The 17,362-nt window shown below is 37.7% G+C and overlaps 1 protein-coding gene across 8 annotated transcripts in view; it reads right to left on the reverse strand.

Annotated features, from left to right (window-relative positions):
• SIK3 (SIK family kinase 3) overlaps positions 1 to 17,362 on the reverse strand; it is a 245,268-nt gene that overhangs the window by 214,817 nt on the left and 13,089 nt on the right. The window lies entirely within an intron of this gene.

Genomic DNA, 17,362 nt, shown 5'->3' on the forward strand with positions numbered 1-17,362 from the left:
ATGGAAACCACATGTCCAAAATGTGCCTAATAGTAGCAGACAGTAACGGTTGAAGAGTAACTGCAAGTAACTCCATACTCACTTTAGTTTCAATTCTGAATCATTTCTCAGTCACTAAACTGGAAAAAAAAAAAAAAATTTGAACCATTTGTCATCTCTGACTAAACACAGGCTTCAGCCCCCAAATCACTAAGTGCAGAGAAGTACATGGCCTCAAGAAGACTGCCAATGGAAGGGTTTTTCCAGAAAGAGTGGTTCATATTCACAGCAGGAAAATCTTGTACTACAGGGAACTCACTTACCACCTTAATTCCCTCAACCAATTTGGAAACTACTGGAAGCAAATGACTAAGAAGTAAAACATATGAGGAAAGATGAACAAAATATTCCTACATATTGAAAGCCACATAAAGTGGTTCATGTTTGCTTTTTAGTTGCCTTTTGCTGAAGTTAGAATATTAAATTCCTTTGCTCTGGGTGAATCAGGAATTAGCTTCACTGGTTTCTTGCATCACAAAATTTTCAGCTGCTATAACGAATTATATGACTACTTGGACTTTTTTTTTTTTTTTAAACTACTGACGCTTAACAAAATACATTACATATGGATCTGCCCAATACTAACTATTCTTCACTTCATTAGACTTGAATTGATAAAAGTGATAAAAACTGCCAGTTCTTGTAACTAGATTCCCTCCCCCTTTGTCCTAAAACTATCACTCAAACCCGCTAAAGCTAAAACAATTAGGAGCCATATCTCAAAAGATACGAACATAACTACAATGAAGTCATAAATTGATGAGGGTGGCATTCTTTCTCCTCACAAAGGAAAGAAGAGATTCGTTAGATTCATTACCTTTCACCATGTAAGTAACAGGCATTGTCTCTTGGTTTCTAGAACATCCACTAAAGCAGGGCAGCATCTTCTGCTCCATCTAAATTCAGCTGCCTGGATATTTGCAACCAAAACAAACTGCAGGATCTACTTGTTTTTTATTCAAAAGGTAAACAATCCCTCTGGCCTGATTTACCAAAAAAGATGTGAGCAGAAAGAAATGATCAGGAGGGCAGCACACTCAGGCTTTAAATTTTTAGCTAAGACTCCTAAGATTCCTCATCTTTTAAGAGAAAGACAGACCTTGTCAGTAATGTTAGAAATTGCACACTCCATGTCCTGTATTCAGTCAAAAAAACCTCTTCAGGTACACAGATAACTTTATCACATGTCAACGAGCATGGCATCAAGGTCTAGGAAAAGTGTGCAAAGAGTGCAGCGTTAAGAATTCATAGACCAGTTAAAAGAAAGCAGGCTCAAAACTAAGGTCAAAGTCCTTCAGTATTCCTAATACTGAAATCACCTCTGTATAATCTATCCATAACCATCAAGAAATTTTTTTAAACTGAGAGTGCTCGCTTTATCCAATTTGTAACATACTTCATTATCATTTCAGAGACACCAAAAATTATATAACCCTATGCTTTTGTCATTATCTCCTAAAGTATTTTAAATAGAAACAGCATACTAATTACTGCCTCCCAATCTTAACTCCTTTTTCTTCATTCTTGGAAATTACGGACACTCAAAACTGAGTAATAAAGACTGGTTCAAAACTCCTCCAATTCAGCTACAAGGCATTTTACCCGGTAGTAGGTTAATACCTAACAATAGCTTACATTTCTTTTCAACTGAAAAGCACTACCACAAATTAGGATTAACGATATGATTGAGCATGTTCTCTTATCAAATTTAATACTTTTTGACTATTAGCTACTACTCAGATCTTGATTTGTGGACTCTTATACCTATAACAGCCTCCTTTAAAAAAGGCGCCTTAAAATAGTTAAGTTCTTTCTATAGAAAAGGACAGGTAATTAGTAACTAAACAGCTTACAAATTAAGTTCTCTAGAAACACTCAAAATATTCTGCACTGCATTTGACTTCTAATTGCTAGAAACATTGTGCCAGAGAAAATTCAAGAATTGATCCCATAGAAAATATTTTGTCTGTAGTGATTCTTACCCAACATAAAAATGAAATACTCTTTGACTTCTAGCCATGCTCTGATAAATCCCAAACTACTTTATTACTTTAAAAAATGAAAAGACAGGATGAAGAGTAAATGCCAACAGCACAATTCGTAAAAGAGCAAATGAATAAACTGGAATTCAAAATAAAAATTCTTGTTCCTAAAAGACACTACCAAGGGGATGAAATATAAGCCACAGAATGGAAGAAAAATCTCTGCAAAGCATTATCTGATAAATGACTTGTGTCCAGAATATGCAAAGAATTCTCAAAACTCAACATTAAAAAAATAACCCAATTTTTAAAAACAGGCAAAAGATCTGAACAAGTATTTCACCAAAGATATACAGTTGGCAAGTATGTACATGAAAAGATGTCAATATCATTAGTCATGAGGAAAATGTAAAGTTAAAGCAAAAGATAGTGTATACAACTATCAGAATGGCTAAAATTTTCTCATCCTAGCGTTGGTGAGGATATGGAGCAACTAGAACCCTCATACTGCTAGACAGAATGTAAAATTATAAAGCCACTTTGGAAGACAATTTGGCAGTTTCTTAAAAAGCTAAACACACACCTACCAGCCATATGACCCAGTCCTCCCACTCCAAGGTGTTTATCCAAGAGAAATGAAAACATAAGTCCACCCAAAGTTCCACATCAAGTTCCTAGCAGCTTTATTCACAATAGCCAAAAACTAGAAACAATTCACATGTTCATCAATAAAAAAAATGGATAAACAAATCCTGTTATAGCCATACAATGTAACACTACTCAGATTTACCACTCAGCAATAAAAAGTAACAAACTACTGATACAGACCATAACAAAGATTGAATTTTTTTTTTTAAGATTTTATTTACTTGAGAAAGAGAGCCTGCATGTGCATGAGCACAAGGAGAGGCAGAGGAAGAGGGAGAAGCAGACTCCCTGCTGAGCACGGAGCCCAACACAGGGCATAATCCCAGGACCCTGAGATCATGACCTGAGCTGAAGGCAGAAGCTTAACTGAGTGAGCCACCCAGGCGCTCCAGTGAATGAATCTTTTTTTCTTTTTTTTTTTTAAGATGTTATTTATTTATTCATGTGAAACACAGAGAGGGGGGGAGAGAGAGAGGCAGAGACACAGGCAGAGGGAGAAGCAGGCTCTATGCAGGGAGCCTGACCTGGGACTCGATCCCAGGTCTCCAGGATCACGCCCTGGGCTGAAGGTGGCGCTAAACCGCTGAGCCACTGGGGCTGCCCCCAGTGAATGAATCTTAAACATGGGATGCTGATACCACCTAGTTAAGGTCATTTACATGAAATTCCAGAATAGGCAAAGATAACCTACAGTGACAGCAAACTAGGGGTTTTCTGGGGCTAGAAGGGTGGGAAGGAACACAAAGGGCACTAAAGGAATTTTCTGGGATAACAGCAAAGTTCTACATGTTGATGGTGCAGTCATTACATGGCTGTATATATCTGTCAAAATGCAAACTGTATACTTAAAATGGTTCCATTTTATTGAATACAAATAAGGTCTTAATGAAGTGGACTAAAATGTTATTTTGGGGGGGAAATCTATGAAATTATAGTATTTCTTAAGATGTTTATAGTACCTTCCATTAGATTACTTTCAAATCTTTGACACAAAGAATCTCAGAAAAAGCTGTATTATCTCATTTTATAAATTTCAGGGGTGGCAGGAAAGTAGGATACATAGCGTAGAATTAGAAGCATGGGTTCACGGCGTTACATTACACTGGGCAGATGTGTCACGGCAACCAAACTGGCAGGACGGGATAAATGAAGTGCTGGGTCTTGAATTGCTGGGGGAAAATTGGCTAGGACTACACAAAAAAAATAAAGAACCAAAAAGTATGTATCTTCCGAGGAAGCAGACAGGTAAGAAAAGGCAGTAAATGCCTAAAGTCAACATCACCTATACATACCACACACCTCAAATAAAAAAGAAAATCAGTCATACAGGAAACAATTACTTTTAATATAAGTAAAATGTGTAGAAGGAGCTCAGAACTCAGTATGTCAGATCTGAATCCAGTGTTTCTCTTTTTTTAAAAAAAGATTTTATTTATTTATTCATGAGAGACATACAGAGAGAGGCAGAGACAACAGGCAGAGGGAGAAGCAGGCTTCCTGTGGGGAGCTCAATGTAGGGGTCAATCCTGGAACCTGGGATCACACCCTGAGCCAAAGGCAGATGCTCAACCACTAAGCCCATCCCTCCCTTTTTAAAAATAGAAATATTAATTCTGGTCCCTGAACAGCCCTTTGGGGCACTCCAGAAACAATTTATGTGAAAAATAACTTAAAAAGTATAGTCAAGTTCTATTCTCTGTGCAAAAGCACATAACTAATAATACACTACATTATCATCAAATCAAATTAATAATTAGGTACCTTAAGAATCAAAAATGGCTCTCTACAGCCTATAAGATCAAGTCCAAATGCCTCAGCTAAAAAATAATTTCCTTTATGAATCCACTCCATCCCATTTATCTAACATATACCAATCTAGGGGTGCTTGGCTGGCTCAATCAGAAGAGCATGAAACTCTTAATCTCGGGTCATGAGTTCAAACCCCACATCAAAAGTGGAAATTAAATATTTTTTATAATTGATTAATTAACTTACTACTTCAAATTCATCCACTCTCCCCCAAACATAATATTGTCCTTCCCTGGATGTTGTCCCCACACACTACTGTCAGCAATCCAACTCCTATACTTTGTTTAAAGGTGATGCCAAAGTCCATTGGCCTGATAAAAACTGCTTATCCTTAGAAAAGAAGCAAGCAAACAACAACAAAAAACCCTGCTTAGCCTTATTCCATCAGCCGGCCACCACAATTATAAATAAATGGCCAGTGGACTCTAGACTCTTGACCATCTCTTCCTCTCCCCAGCAGACCCCAATACCATATTATGGTATCCCTCTGCACTTCAGCATATATTTCTAAAAGGTGAGTACTTTTTCTTTTGAATATAACTGTGATATTATCATTTCACCTAAAAAGACAGTAATTGCTTGACATCAAATATCAATGTTCAAATCTCCATATTGTCATATAATTCTTCTTAACAGACAGTTTGTTCAAGTCAGGAACTAGGATTACCTCAAGAGGAAAAACGGTTTCCTTTTCTCCTGCTCTATGGTCTTCAATTCAATACACTCATCGTCGCAATTTTTAGGTGTAGGCAGGCAAGCATTTCCTCTTCCCAGTACCCTCTGCTCTCCTTCTCTTCAAAGAAAATTTTCCTTCTTATACCCAACACCAGTGCCATTACCTCAGAGCTTTTAGCACATTCAGAAAAACATTTAATTCAGTGATCCAGCCTCCTTCCTTCACAGTTAGGCTGCCATATTTCACTTAGTATTCAGGAAGAGTTTTGAGTTCTAACACCACATAAATATAAATAATGTAGATCCCATTAAAAGATTATTTCCCATTTCTATTAATCTTTTTGAGGAGCTCAATTTTACATTTTAAATTACTACAGTGTCTGCTTCCAATTTTAAGTGAATTAATAGTTGGTGAGAACTTTAAGCCTTAAAGATTACAGGCACAGTACTAAGAGATCAGCATTAGGTCAGCTCCATTCCTTAGCCATGAACTTCATTCCTCATTAGTCACAAGGGGAACTAGATAAGAAGGTGTGCAATAATCAGCTCAAATACAAACTCTCCACTAGAAAATAATACAAATGCAGATAGTGAATCAGTGGGGTCATTTTCATTCATCTTCAGCACAGATTAAGAGAAGCAGCAAATGTTAGGCAAACAATAGGAAGAATTCAAATTTCTTTAAAAAAAAAAAAAAAAAAAAGCATAGGAGCACCTGGGTGGCTCAGTTGGTTTAGTGTCCAACTCTTTTTTTTTTTTTTTTTTTTGAACATCCAATTCTTGATTTCAGCTCAGATAATGGTCTCAGGTTGTGAGATTAAGACCCACATCAGGCTCTGCACTCTGCTTGAGATTCTCTCTCCTTCCTCTGTCTCCCTGCTTGTTCATTCAATCTCTCTCTCTCACTCTTTCAAATAAATAAATATTTTTTTTTTAATTTTAGCATAATCTTCAAAATGGCTTCTAGTGTTACTTGGGACATTCAGCCCGGCAAGGTGAAATAAAACATTTTTATCACCCACTTACTTGGGCTCAGCATTGTAGAGGACAAAAAAGACTGTGACAGCTTCTGCCTATAAGGAACTTACACTCTAGCTCGTAAGATGAGACTAAGACACTTCAACAATCGGCCCACAGTATGAGCTGTCACCATGCACTAAACTGTGTGATTCAAATTTAAAGTAATGTAGCTCATAGAAAAGATGGGTTAGTGAGGGATAAAGTCCAAGATGACTATACAAAGGGAAGAAGAAGACCTAAACCTTGAAGGCAGGTCAGGTGAGGAACCAGTAACACCAGCATAGAATGTAAGCTCCTGTGGGCAGAGACCATACCATGTCCTTCTCTTGTTCACCTCTCTATCCCAATGCCTACTACAGTGCCTGGAACACAGCAGACAGTCAAATATTGGTAGATTACTACAAGGATAAATAGAAGAAAAGAAAAAAGGGAAGAAACAAAGAATAGGCATTCCAGGAAAAAAAAATTTAATGAAAGATTAAACATGGCAATTTCATGAGACAGTGAAGAAACACAGAAAGGTGAGAAATCAGGTAAACACGTAGAGTGAACCCAAATCATCCATGGTTTTCAAAGTCAGTCAAGAGAGATATAAAACTGATCCCATATTATTAAGCACTAAAATGAACATGTCCAGAAAGTACATTCTGTTGTGCTTCCACTTTTTAAGAATACTAACAGTGCAAATGACCATTTTTCCTAAAATGGTCATTCATCTTTGTAATATTCTAGGATATAATCTGGAAAGTGTACTAACATTTCTCTAGAGAAGTAATACCACTAGCTAACGCAGATGAATTTCCTTCCCTGAGTATTTTTACTATCTGGAAATGTGCCTGGGTTATCACTAAGGTCAGTTTCTTTGATAGTTGGGTAATCAAATGCCTGAGACTCACCACATTAAGGCGAGGGATGGGGGAGTGTAACCTAGCAGAAAAGCCAGTGACTAATGCTGAATCATGGCTTCCAGGTGGTTATTTCACCAAATTGTCAACCTCCCATATTAACACTCCTTATGATGGTCGTTAAAATAAATCAAAAGAATTATGCATTAAGTATTCTCCAATATTTTGAGGATAATGTAAAAGGATTGAAGGGAATAAAATCCAATGGATGCTAACGTTTATAAGCCAAAATCTGTTAAGTCAAGAAGATTCTTACTCCCTCAAACTTCACAATAGAAGAATTCATAATTACAGTGAGTGGTCTTATTGTATATGGATTCCCCAGACATTCTACACAAAGTAAGTTCTAGGTCCTGGCTACCATCAGCTACAGTCTTCTGGCTGCTATATAATCTCTACAGAGAAGGACTTCAGAAAGCGCAATCTAATGGGGGAAGGGGACACTAGAGAATCTTACATAAAGCTACACATACATGGCAAGAGCATGACTTTAACTTAAATTATACAGTTATTGGAGTGAGTCTGCCCAGATCTTAGCATCTCCAATGGTCGCTTTTCCTTAGCATTCCTTTCACTCTTTCAGCCTAAATCATCTGTAACAAGCAAAGTGTCTGGTTACATATTAACAGTTCCAATGACAGTGACAGAATTCTGGTTATTTGGAATTCCGTTGTTCACTTTTGGTGCCTAATGCCTGGTATCATGGAAAGAACAAAAAGCCTTGGAATCATGCTGACCTACTTATAAATTTCAACTCTACACTGAAGATATATGTGGCCTGGGACAAGTTACCTAACCGAACCTCAGCTTCCTCAACTAGGTGTAACAACAGATTCTTTGCAGAGTTGTTGAGAGGTTAGCCTGCATACTGTTCTAAGTATCCAGAACACGGCAAGCACTTAGCATATGGTAATTATGATGGAAGGCTAATAACCCAGCCTATACTCAGATTTCCAAACAGTATTGACCATGTGACGAAAGTATGAGTCATACTGATTTTGTCCTCCACAATTCTCACTCTCCCTAGTCCAGTTGTTGGCTGACTTAACCGACCCTCTTTTATTTTCATCTGGACTCTATAGAAGGCCCTCCCCCAGTACGCGGTCTTGAGGCCAAAAATGACCAACACTACAAGCATTCCCTTGCCATTAGATTGCTACATCCCCTCCCTGACTCTGGGGACTTTAGAAAATCCTATGTTTTTATTATTGCTTGTTTCTGTTTTATGACCTATGCCAAATGCATTATCTTAGCAGATCTTAAGTATTCTTTTTTTGCTAATCTACGCTAGGGAACTCTGAAAGTCGCCAGTTTCTCTAAGAACCACCATGTTTTGGCTCACCTTGCCACCATATTCCAACATGGTAGTTCATTTATGATGTTCTGTTAGTGCCTAAACACCTTTATGCCTCTGTCACAGGCCGATACCCAGCCCCTCTCTGCCCTGGCAAACAGGATCCTCTCTCTCTCTCTCTCTCTCTCTCTCTTTCTCTCTTTCTCTCTCACATTTGTTTCATCCAGTTTTATTTCATATTATTCTCCCACCACGAACTTCCCTACACCCTGGCAGGAACATCCCCATTTTGAGTAAAGTGAAAAGATACTCAATGGGACTCAGAAGCCCTTGGTTCTTCTACCTCTACCTCTGTCACTCAAGCTAGTTCTGAAGGGATATCTACTGCCTTCTGGGCAAAACGCTGGACTTACCTCACAGGATTGCAGTAAGACTCAAATATGACATTTATGAACATGTTACACAGATCTGAGATGCTACTGAAACTATAACAAGTTTCTACCATGACTTAAAGCATTTATAAAACATTTACCTTTGAATATAAAACCCTAACATATTTCTTAAAACCCTCTAGTATTATTTATATTAGCAAGATTCAAAGTAACTCAAACAGTCATCCACAAGGGGACTAAAAAAAAAAAAAATACATTCTTTCATGGGAATACTGTAAAGCATTTCTTTTTAATTAGAAAACTTCTTATACAGTTGCATGTAATAATCCTCAAGATGAAATAGTGAAAAAAGGCAGAGACTAGTGTGCAGAATTTACTATAATTTGTTTTAAAAGAAGGATACAGTAAATAGATATACACATTTACTTATATACACATAAAATATCTCAGAATATATATAAGACACTGATAACACCAATTGCCTATGGGAAAGGGATCTGGATGGTTACAGGGTATGCGTGGGCAGCAAACTTTCCTCTGTATTTCACTCTTTTTTTGTAGCTTTTAAATTTTTGAAGCCCTAGATGGGAGTTGGAAAATCATCTCTTCATACAACTATCAACCTGAGAAATAATATCAACCATTAATGAGGATGACGGCATACCTGACAACTCATTTCCTGGGCCAGCATCAACATCACAATTACCAACGCCTAACACAAACTATGTTCCCTTCCATGATCTCATTCCATCAAGTGACTAGAGTTAATTTATTCCTTGTAGTCAAACTCCCTGATTTGCTAATTTTATGTCTGTGTGCTATGCATTTCCACACTCAACGTTATTTATAAACTCCTAAAACTTATTGTCTTTAGAAGTTCTACTGCATGCTCTACGAAGGACCTCTGGACCATAACATTTACTACTTTCAAGGCTGGTTCAGGGATCCATTCCAAAGCTAACTTTTCTGAACCAAAGATAAGTTCTGTCTCTTAATTATTCAAGATCGACCACAGGATCCATGCAAATCATTAATCTGAGACTAAACGACTAGAAGGCTATGATGCAGTCTATCCCCCTATTTAGAGAAGATATTATGTTAATATCCTCCAACCTGGCAGAAAAGTACTCCTTCCAAACCTTGCAAAATAACTCTTCAAAATAACGGGGTAAGAATGACCCAGGCAACATTCTACCACCTAAATTTTAACTGATATTGCCTTAAATTTGACTTTAATCACCCTGGGATGACATAACAGGACCTAAAACACTGCTCCAAACAGCAGCAGGCACTACCTCCATGCTTGCTCTCCTATAGCAGGCAGGTTATTTTTGGAGCCAGCCTATGAAGTAGCACTTTGTCGACTATGAGCTTCACTCTCTGAATATTCCTTTCACATCCAACCTTGGTTCTTGCTTTCTGGCACAGAGCTCCAAAACCTCAATGGAATACATAATGAAATGCTGGGTTACTCCAGTGCAAAAAGGTCAAGCCTACAAAAGCTTTCTAATTGGGAAACCTCTTCAATGAAAGCATATAGAAAAGTGCTGACTCCTTTTTTTCCCTTCTCCCTTTTTCCAATTGCTATTTGCTTTCTTTGGAGCAAACCTCCAAACACAAAAGCCAACCACCTACCAAAGCTCAAATACAGACAGGTGTTTTGCAAGCACAGTAAATCTCAAGAGTACCTAATCAATGTGAGATAACATCTACTAACAAGCTGCTCACTGGTGTGCTCCAACTATCAACTATCAAAAAATCCAACTATCAAAAAATCTCACAGTTAAGACTAGCATTGAGAAGTCAAGGACACAACTAAAAGTCAGCCCATTTTCCATCAACAGAAACTTGCAAAAGGAAGAATTATGTAAGTCAGCTAGTCCTGCCACACAAAACTCCTTCACTCCAGGGTTCTTTTCAGTGGTATTTAATTCCAGGGTGGAGACCAAGGGTCCCAAACACACCTAACTTGAGTATTTTTCTGCTTTAATACTTCTAGAATCCATGGTTAGGTTTTTTAAGGAAAAGTCTGAAAGAGCTTAACAAAACCACTGCTATTTTTTTTTCAAAGAAAACGGGCACTCGTCTGAAAATACTTGTAAATTAGCAGTTATTTAGAATTAAGAGTTTCATGAAGGTACTCTAGAATAATGTTCCAACAGAGAAGAAAGCAAGGAATCTTCCACAATAGGTTCCATGAGCTTCGTTCCCCACACGTTAAACTTCTCTAACACTCCTAAGACCCTAATGCTGGTTCCCGCATAAGGACAAGGCAGAAAATCCCAAGAGAATACTCTAGTTCAGACTATTAGATTTTCTAATGTTTTACAGAGCAGAGGGTACACTGAAGAAACAAAGTGATTAGTTAGCAACGTTACCTGAACTTCACCCAAGTCACAGTCAATGAGTCCATCTAATACTGCATGCCATAGGAAAGAAACATGCCGTGCTTGAGGTGAGAAATCAAAAAGTCGCTGAAGTGAATTCTCTATACCACTTTTTTTTAAAGATTTTTAATTTATTTATTTGAGAGAGAAAGCGAGAGAGCTAGCCCGCACAGAATGTGCAAAAACACAAGGCAGGTGAGAGGCAGAGGGAGAAGCAGACTTCCCACTGATGCGGGCTCAACTGCAGGACACTGAGATCATGACCTGAGCCCAAGTCCGATGCTTAACCAACTGAGCCACCCAGGCACCCCTGTAGACCACTTTTAAGTAATGACTTTTTCACTATCTGCTCTGCTGTCAACTGGGTGCCAACACAATGTCTCGATGCCTTTTCTCCCACCTACCCTCTGTGTATTCTGCATTAAAAGACTCTGAGAAAAATGTTATGTTTTTCTAGAGATGCCCAAGTTTACAAAATGAGAGTTTTTAAAGACATTTAGGATGTCAAGCCAGAACTAAGGATGTCATATCCTAGAAAAACTCTGGCAATAACACCCCCAAATCATTTCCACTTTGCAGGCTGACTCTCAAAATAGATCAAATGTTTAATCAGTAAGTTAAATCAATCTTTTCTAAGGGGTATAGCAAGAAGTTTTTTAAAGGAGATCACAGTGCTTCCCAAACTGGTATACTTAAGAACATTTGAGGCTAGCCTTTCAAATATGCTTTAAGCAGAAGAAAGGTATAATAATTAAAGCTACATAGTACCAAGTAAAGGTAGTACAATCAATGGATTAAAAGAGCTTGGAAATGTATCCAAGCATCTGGAGATTTTGTAGAATAGTTGCTTTTCAAAATCAAGAAAGAAATAATTATTCAAGATACTGTGTTGAGACAAAGAGAAAGAGATTCATTCATAAATCCTCCATAAATGGAGGGCATAGCATGAGGTAGGCACTGTGCTCAATACTGAAAATAAGAACAGGAGGATAAAAAGTATATAATCTATTGCCCTCATGGAGCTTACAGTCCAGTTAAGAGAAGAAAGCTATTAATAACCACAAAAATAAATGTAAAGTTACAACTCCAACAAATTCCACAACTGATCCCTTCTTTGGTTTAAACCAAAATGCATTCCACATGAAGCAAAGATCTATATTTAAAAACAAAACCATAAAAGTACTTGACAAAAACATGGGTAAATATTTTTATAAGATTGGAATGAGGATGGAAACCACATGAGAAGCCATTAAATAAAAAAGAGAAAAACCTGACTACATAGAAATGTTTACATTTTGTATTTTTAACAAAATACACATAACACATAAAGTCAAAAGACAAACACAGAAACATATCTGTCGTATTTTTAGATGTAACTAAATTTCCCTAATATTCAGAAAGCTATGCACAATAATGAGAAAAGGCCAAAAGCCCAACAGAAAAGTAAACAACACAGACAATTCCAAGAAGAAATACAAATAGCCAATCGACAATTTAAGTGATAATTCACTATTAAATAACTAGAAACTAAAATGACATTTTTTACCTGTCAGATTGACTCTCTAAAAAGGTGGCTGGTTGCCAGTGTTAAAGAGAACAGAGAGAGCATTGTGATACACTCCTGAATTGAGTGAATTAGCTTGGCCTTTCTTGGAGGGCAATTTGGCAACATTTATAAAACTTGAACCATTCATACTTAGATGCAGGCATTCCTCTCTTAGTGTATTATTCTATTAAATTACTGAGAAAATGAAGAACCTAATTTCAAAAGAAGATCCTAACATTGTACATAACTTCACAGAAAAAATACATAACTTTTGGGACATTTACTTGAAGTTGGACCTAATCAAACTCTTGCATTTGAAATTTTTTTTTAATTTTAAAAAGTCTGAGTCTTTTGAATAGTAAATAATGCAAGAGCAAATAAATGGAATAGAAAAAACCACTAGCACAAGTGTGCAAATGTAAATGTGCAGGCACAGTAACAGATGTAATTCATGATAGAAATCAATAAATAAAAGCTGAGAACAACCCTATCAGTAGGGTACAACTTAAATAAATTATAGTATTCCCCTAAAATGGAATACTCTGCAGCCATTAAAAAGATTGAGATGAGGGCAAAATGTACTAACACGGAAGAATATCAGAGATCTACAATTTACATCAAAAAATAAGTAGCAAACTGGGATCCCTGGGTGGCGCAGCGGTTTGGCACCTGCATTTGGCCCAGGGCGCGATCCCGGAGACCCGGGATCGAATCCCACATCAGGCTCCCCGTGCATGGAGCCTGCTTCTCCCTCCGCATGTGTCTCTGCCTCTCTCTCTCTCTGTGACTATCATAAATAAATAAAAATTAAAAAAAAAAATAAGTAGCAAACTGAATATGTGGTATGATCCCTTTTTAACAAAAAACATAAAATGTTAACACATGAATAGGAAAATCTGGTTATAAAATGTTAATGTTTTCTCTGGAGAAAGGAAACAACTACTTCCCATGTAATTTGTAAAGCTTGATTACTTCAAAGACACATGTATCAGATAAATAAATACATAGATTTTTTAATTTTATTTATTTGAGAAAGAGAGAGAGCACACATGCATACAAGCAGGAAAGAGAGGCAGGGGGAGAAGCAGGCTCCCCGCTGAGCAGATGAGCCCAACGCAGGCTGGATCCCAGAGCCCTGAGATCATGACCTGAGCCCAAAGCAAATGCTTAACAACTAAGCCACCCAGGAGCCCCTACACAGATGTTTCTAAAGAGACTTTGAGGCTATAAAATGCCCTGGAAAAGGGAGAACTGTTTAAAAGCAAGAGAAAGGAAGAGAATGAGTAAAAATAGAAGAAAATATTGACACCAGAGCATATAATTTCAGAGTTAGAATAATGTGACAAATTAAAAAACTAGTGCATCAAAATTAAAAACTTTTGTGCTGTAAACAAAACCATCAAGGTGAAGAGACAGAATGGGAGGAAATACCTGTAAATCATATATCTGATCAAGAAATTGTACCTAGAATATGTAAAGAATTCTTATAACTCAACAAAAAGACAAATAACCCAGCTAAAATACAGGCAAAAATCTAAATAGACACTTCTCCAAAGATCTACAAGTCAACATTTAGCACATGAAAAGATGCTCAAAACCATTAATCATTAGGGAAATGCAAATCAAAACCACAATGAAATACCACTTCACATCCACTAGGATAGCTTGATCAAAAAGAAAGAACACAACAAGTTTTGGGGAGGATATAGAAAAACATTACTCATACACTACTAGTGGTAATGGAAAATGGTCCAGCCATTTTGGAAGACAGTTTGGCAACTCCTCACAAAGTTAAACGTGGAGCTATATGATCTAGTAATTTCCCTCTTTGATATATATACCCAAGAGAAATGAAAACATATGTCCACACAAAAACTTGCATATGAATGTTCATGACAGTATTGATCATAATAGGGAAAGGGCAGAAATAAGGCAAATGTCCATCAATTCACAAATGGATAAACAAAATGCAGCCTAGCCATATAGTGTAATATTATTTGGCCATGAAGAGTAATGACATTCCAACATATGCTACCATATGGATGAACCTTGAAGACATTATTCTTTTTTTTTTTTTAATTTTTATTTATTTATGATAGTCACAGAGAGAGAGAGAGAGAGAGGCAGAGACACAGGCAGAGGGAGAAGCAGGCTCCATGCACCAGGAGCCCGATGTGGGATTCGATCCCGGGTCTCCAGGATCGCGCCCTGGGCCAAAGGCAGGCACCAAACCGCTGCGCCACCCAGGGATCCCTGAAGACATTATTCTAAGTGAAAGAAGCCAGACACAAAAAGCTGTACTTTGTATGATTCTATTTATATGAAATGTCCAGAACAGACAAATCTATAGAAATTGATTAGTGGTTGCTCAGGGCTGGGGAAAGGAGGCTTAGGAAATGGGTAATGACCGCTAATAGGTATACACCATTTCTTTTAAAAGGAATAAAAATGTTCTAAAATTGATTGTGCTAACATTTGCACAACCCTGTGAATATACTAAAAACAATGAATTGAGTGAATTGCATATATGTTACATCTCAATAAAGCTCTTAAAAAATATATATACACACATAAGCAAAACAAGAAACTGGAAGCTCCATGAGGTTCCGTGATTTGGCCAAAGAAAACTGGCAGCTATCAAAAATTAAATCCACAAACATGTGCCCTGACTCCCACACCAACGCTCAACTCCTTGTTATAGACCACCTCGGGCATTTTGGATGGGCCAATAAGGTTCCCCAAAGAGCTGGAAAAGCAGAAAACACTGGTAACTTGCATAAGAAAAAGAGAAATTTAGGTAGTAACACAACTGAAATGCCATTTTAAAATTTAATGTGACTCCGAAATGGAGACTTGACCTAAAAAAAAAAAAAAAAAAAAAAAAAAAAAAACCCTCTAACCACCACTGATATAAGAGGCTGTGACTCAGTAAAACAGTACCCCTTTTACTAAGAGCTCAATGAGAGCAGGGCACTGGATGCAGCTGCTGACTGAAAAGGAAGAAGAGAAATGAGATCAGAAGAGACAGCAGACTGAAATCACTGGCCACGCTTGTGCATGTGTCAAAGAGGCCAATGAGCAACGTGCTTCAAACAAGTGATTTTATTCACAAGGAGTGTAAAATCCTTTATAGAGCTCCAAAAGTATTGCCCCAAAATTTAATTATGTCCCAGGGTGACAGTACACATGGAAGGTAGTTAGGTATGACATAGGAATATGGGGTCTCTGCAGCTGATTGAGACACAGAGGTCATTGCTGGAATAACAACTGTTCCATTTGACAGGAATAACAATATCACTGTTGATGGCGAAATGGAAAGTAAGCCAAGAACACGCAATCACTAAAAACATTATTTTGAGGGTCTGGAAAAATGAGCCACTAAAAAAACTCAGCTATTGTCCGAATGCTGCTTTTATGCAACACTGTAATGAACATTTTGACAGAAGAAAGGACGACAGACAGGAGGCAGGAAGCGAAAGAAAGAAGTCAGAAATTCTGCAGGTGCCCAACTAATCCAAATAAGAAACACAAAGCTCTGCTCCTGCCTTCCACAATAAAAACAATTCTGTTTCTTGTGGCATATGAACCAAAATTTCTTTTGCCAGGAACAGAAAACAACTTACTACATGAAAATGTCAACTTGTTCCATGGAACACTATGCTGGCAGTGAACAGATATAAACCTTTTAAACTAGAGAGACTGGCTGTTTCCTCACCAAATTTTTAACATCACTGGCCCATTATCAAATTCAGTTCGGTTCAGGCAAACTCTAACCGAAGTCAACAAAAATACCACCTTGAAGTATACCCTGTCAATAACAGATTCTGTAAAATAGCTTCTCCCCAAATTTCTAACAACTCTCGCTTATAGCTTTCTGTTCATGCAGAAGATCTCTTAGCCCACCTCCACTCAACCAAGCTGCCTAAATGACCAATGCTTCCCCTTCCCTCTGTGAAACAACTGGTGCCCCAGCATGTGACCTGTCCCCAATGAACAGCCACTCTTACTCCTAGACATTTCTGCTCCCACCCACTGAGATGCATGCTTACCAAGAATTGTTTTTTCCCAAACCTATTTATACCAGGTGCTCTTGTTATTAGTTATTTGAAATCAGGGAAAAAAGGAAAGGCCTGTTTCTATGAAAACCAAGCTGAATGCTTACAGAGACTTGGTAAAGTCAAATTAGATGTAGATGAGACAGATGTAAAGGATTGGGGGTAGGGGAGGGTAGATCATAAAACTCGAGGAATTCTGTACTCATACTGCTTCACAAATGCCTTTAAATTCATGCTCAGCTTTTAAAAGCAAAACAAACTGGAAACCATAGATGATAAACTATGGGTATCTTTAATGCAAACAAGATGAAGGAACTCCAATCAAGACATCAATACAGGGATCTCTGAGTGGCTCAGCGGTTTAGCGCCTGATTTTGGCCTGGGGCGCGATCCTGGAGTCCCGGGATCGGGTCCGCATCGGGCTCGGGCTCGCGGTGTGGAGCCTGTTTGTCCCTTCTCCTGTGTCTCTGCCTCTCTCTCTCTCTTTCTCTATGTCTATCATGAATAAATAAATCTTAAAAAAAAAAAAAAAGACATCAATACACAAAGAAAGGCCTTGGCCCTACATCAAAAGATTAGTGAATGTGTTTCTTAAATTGCAAAGAGAGAA

The sequence above is a fragment of the Canis aureus genome, chromosome 3, assembly GCF_053574225.1.
Source record: "Canis aureus isolate CA01 chromosome 3, VMU_Caureus_v.1.0, whole genome shotgun sequence".
Taxonomy (NCBI): domain Eukaryota; kingdom Metazoa; phylum Chordata; class Mammalia; order Carnivora; family Canidae; genus Canis; species Canis aureus.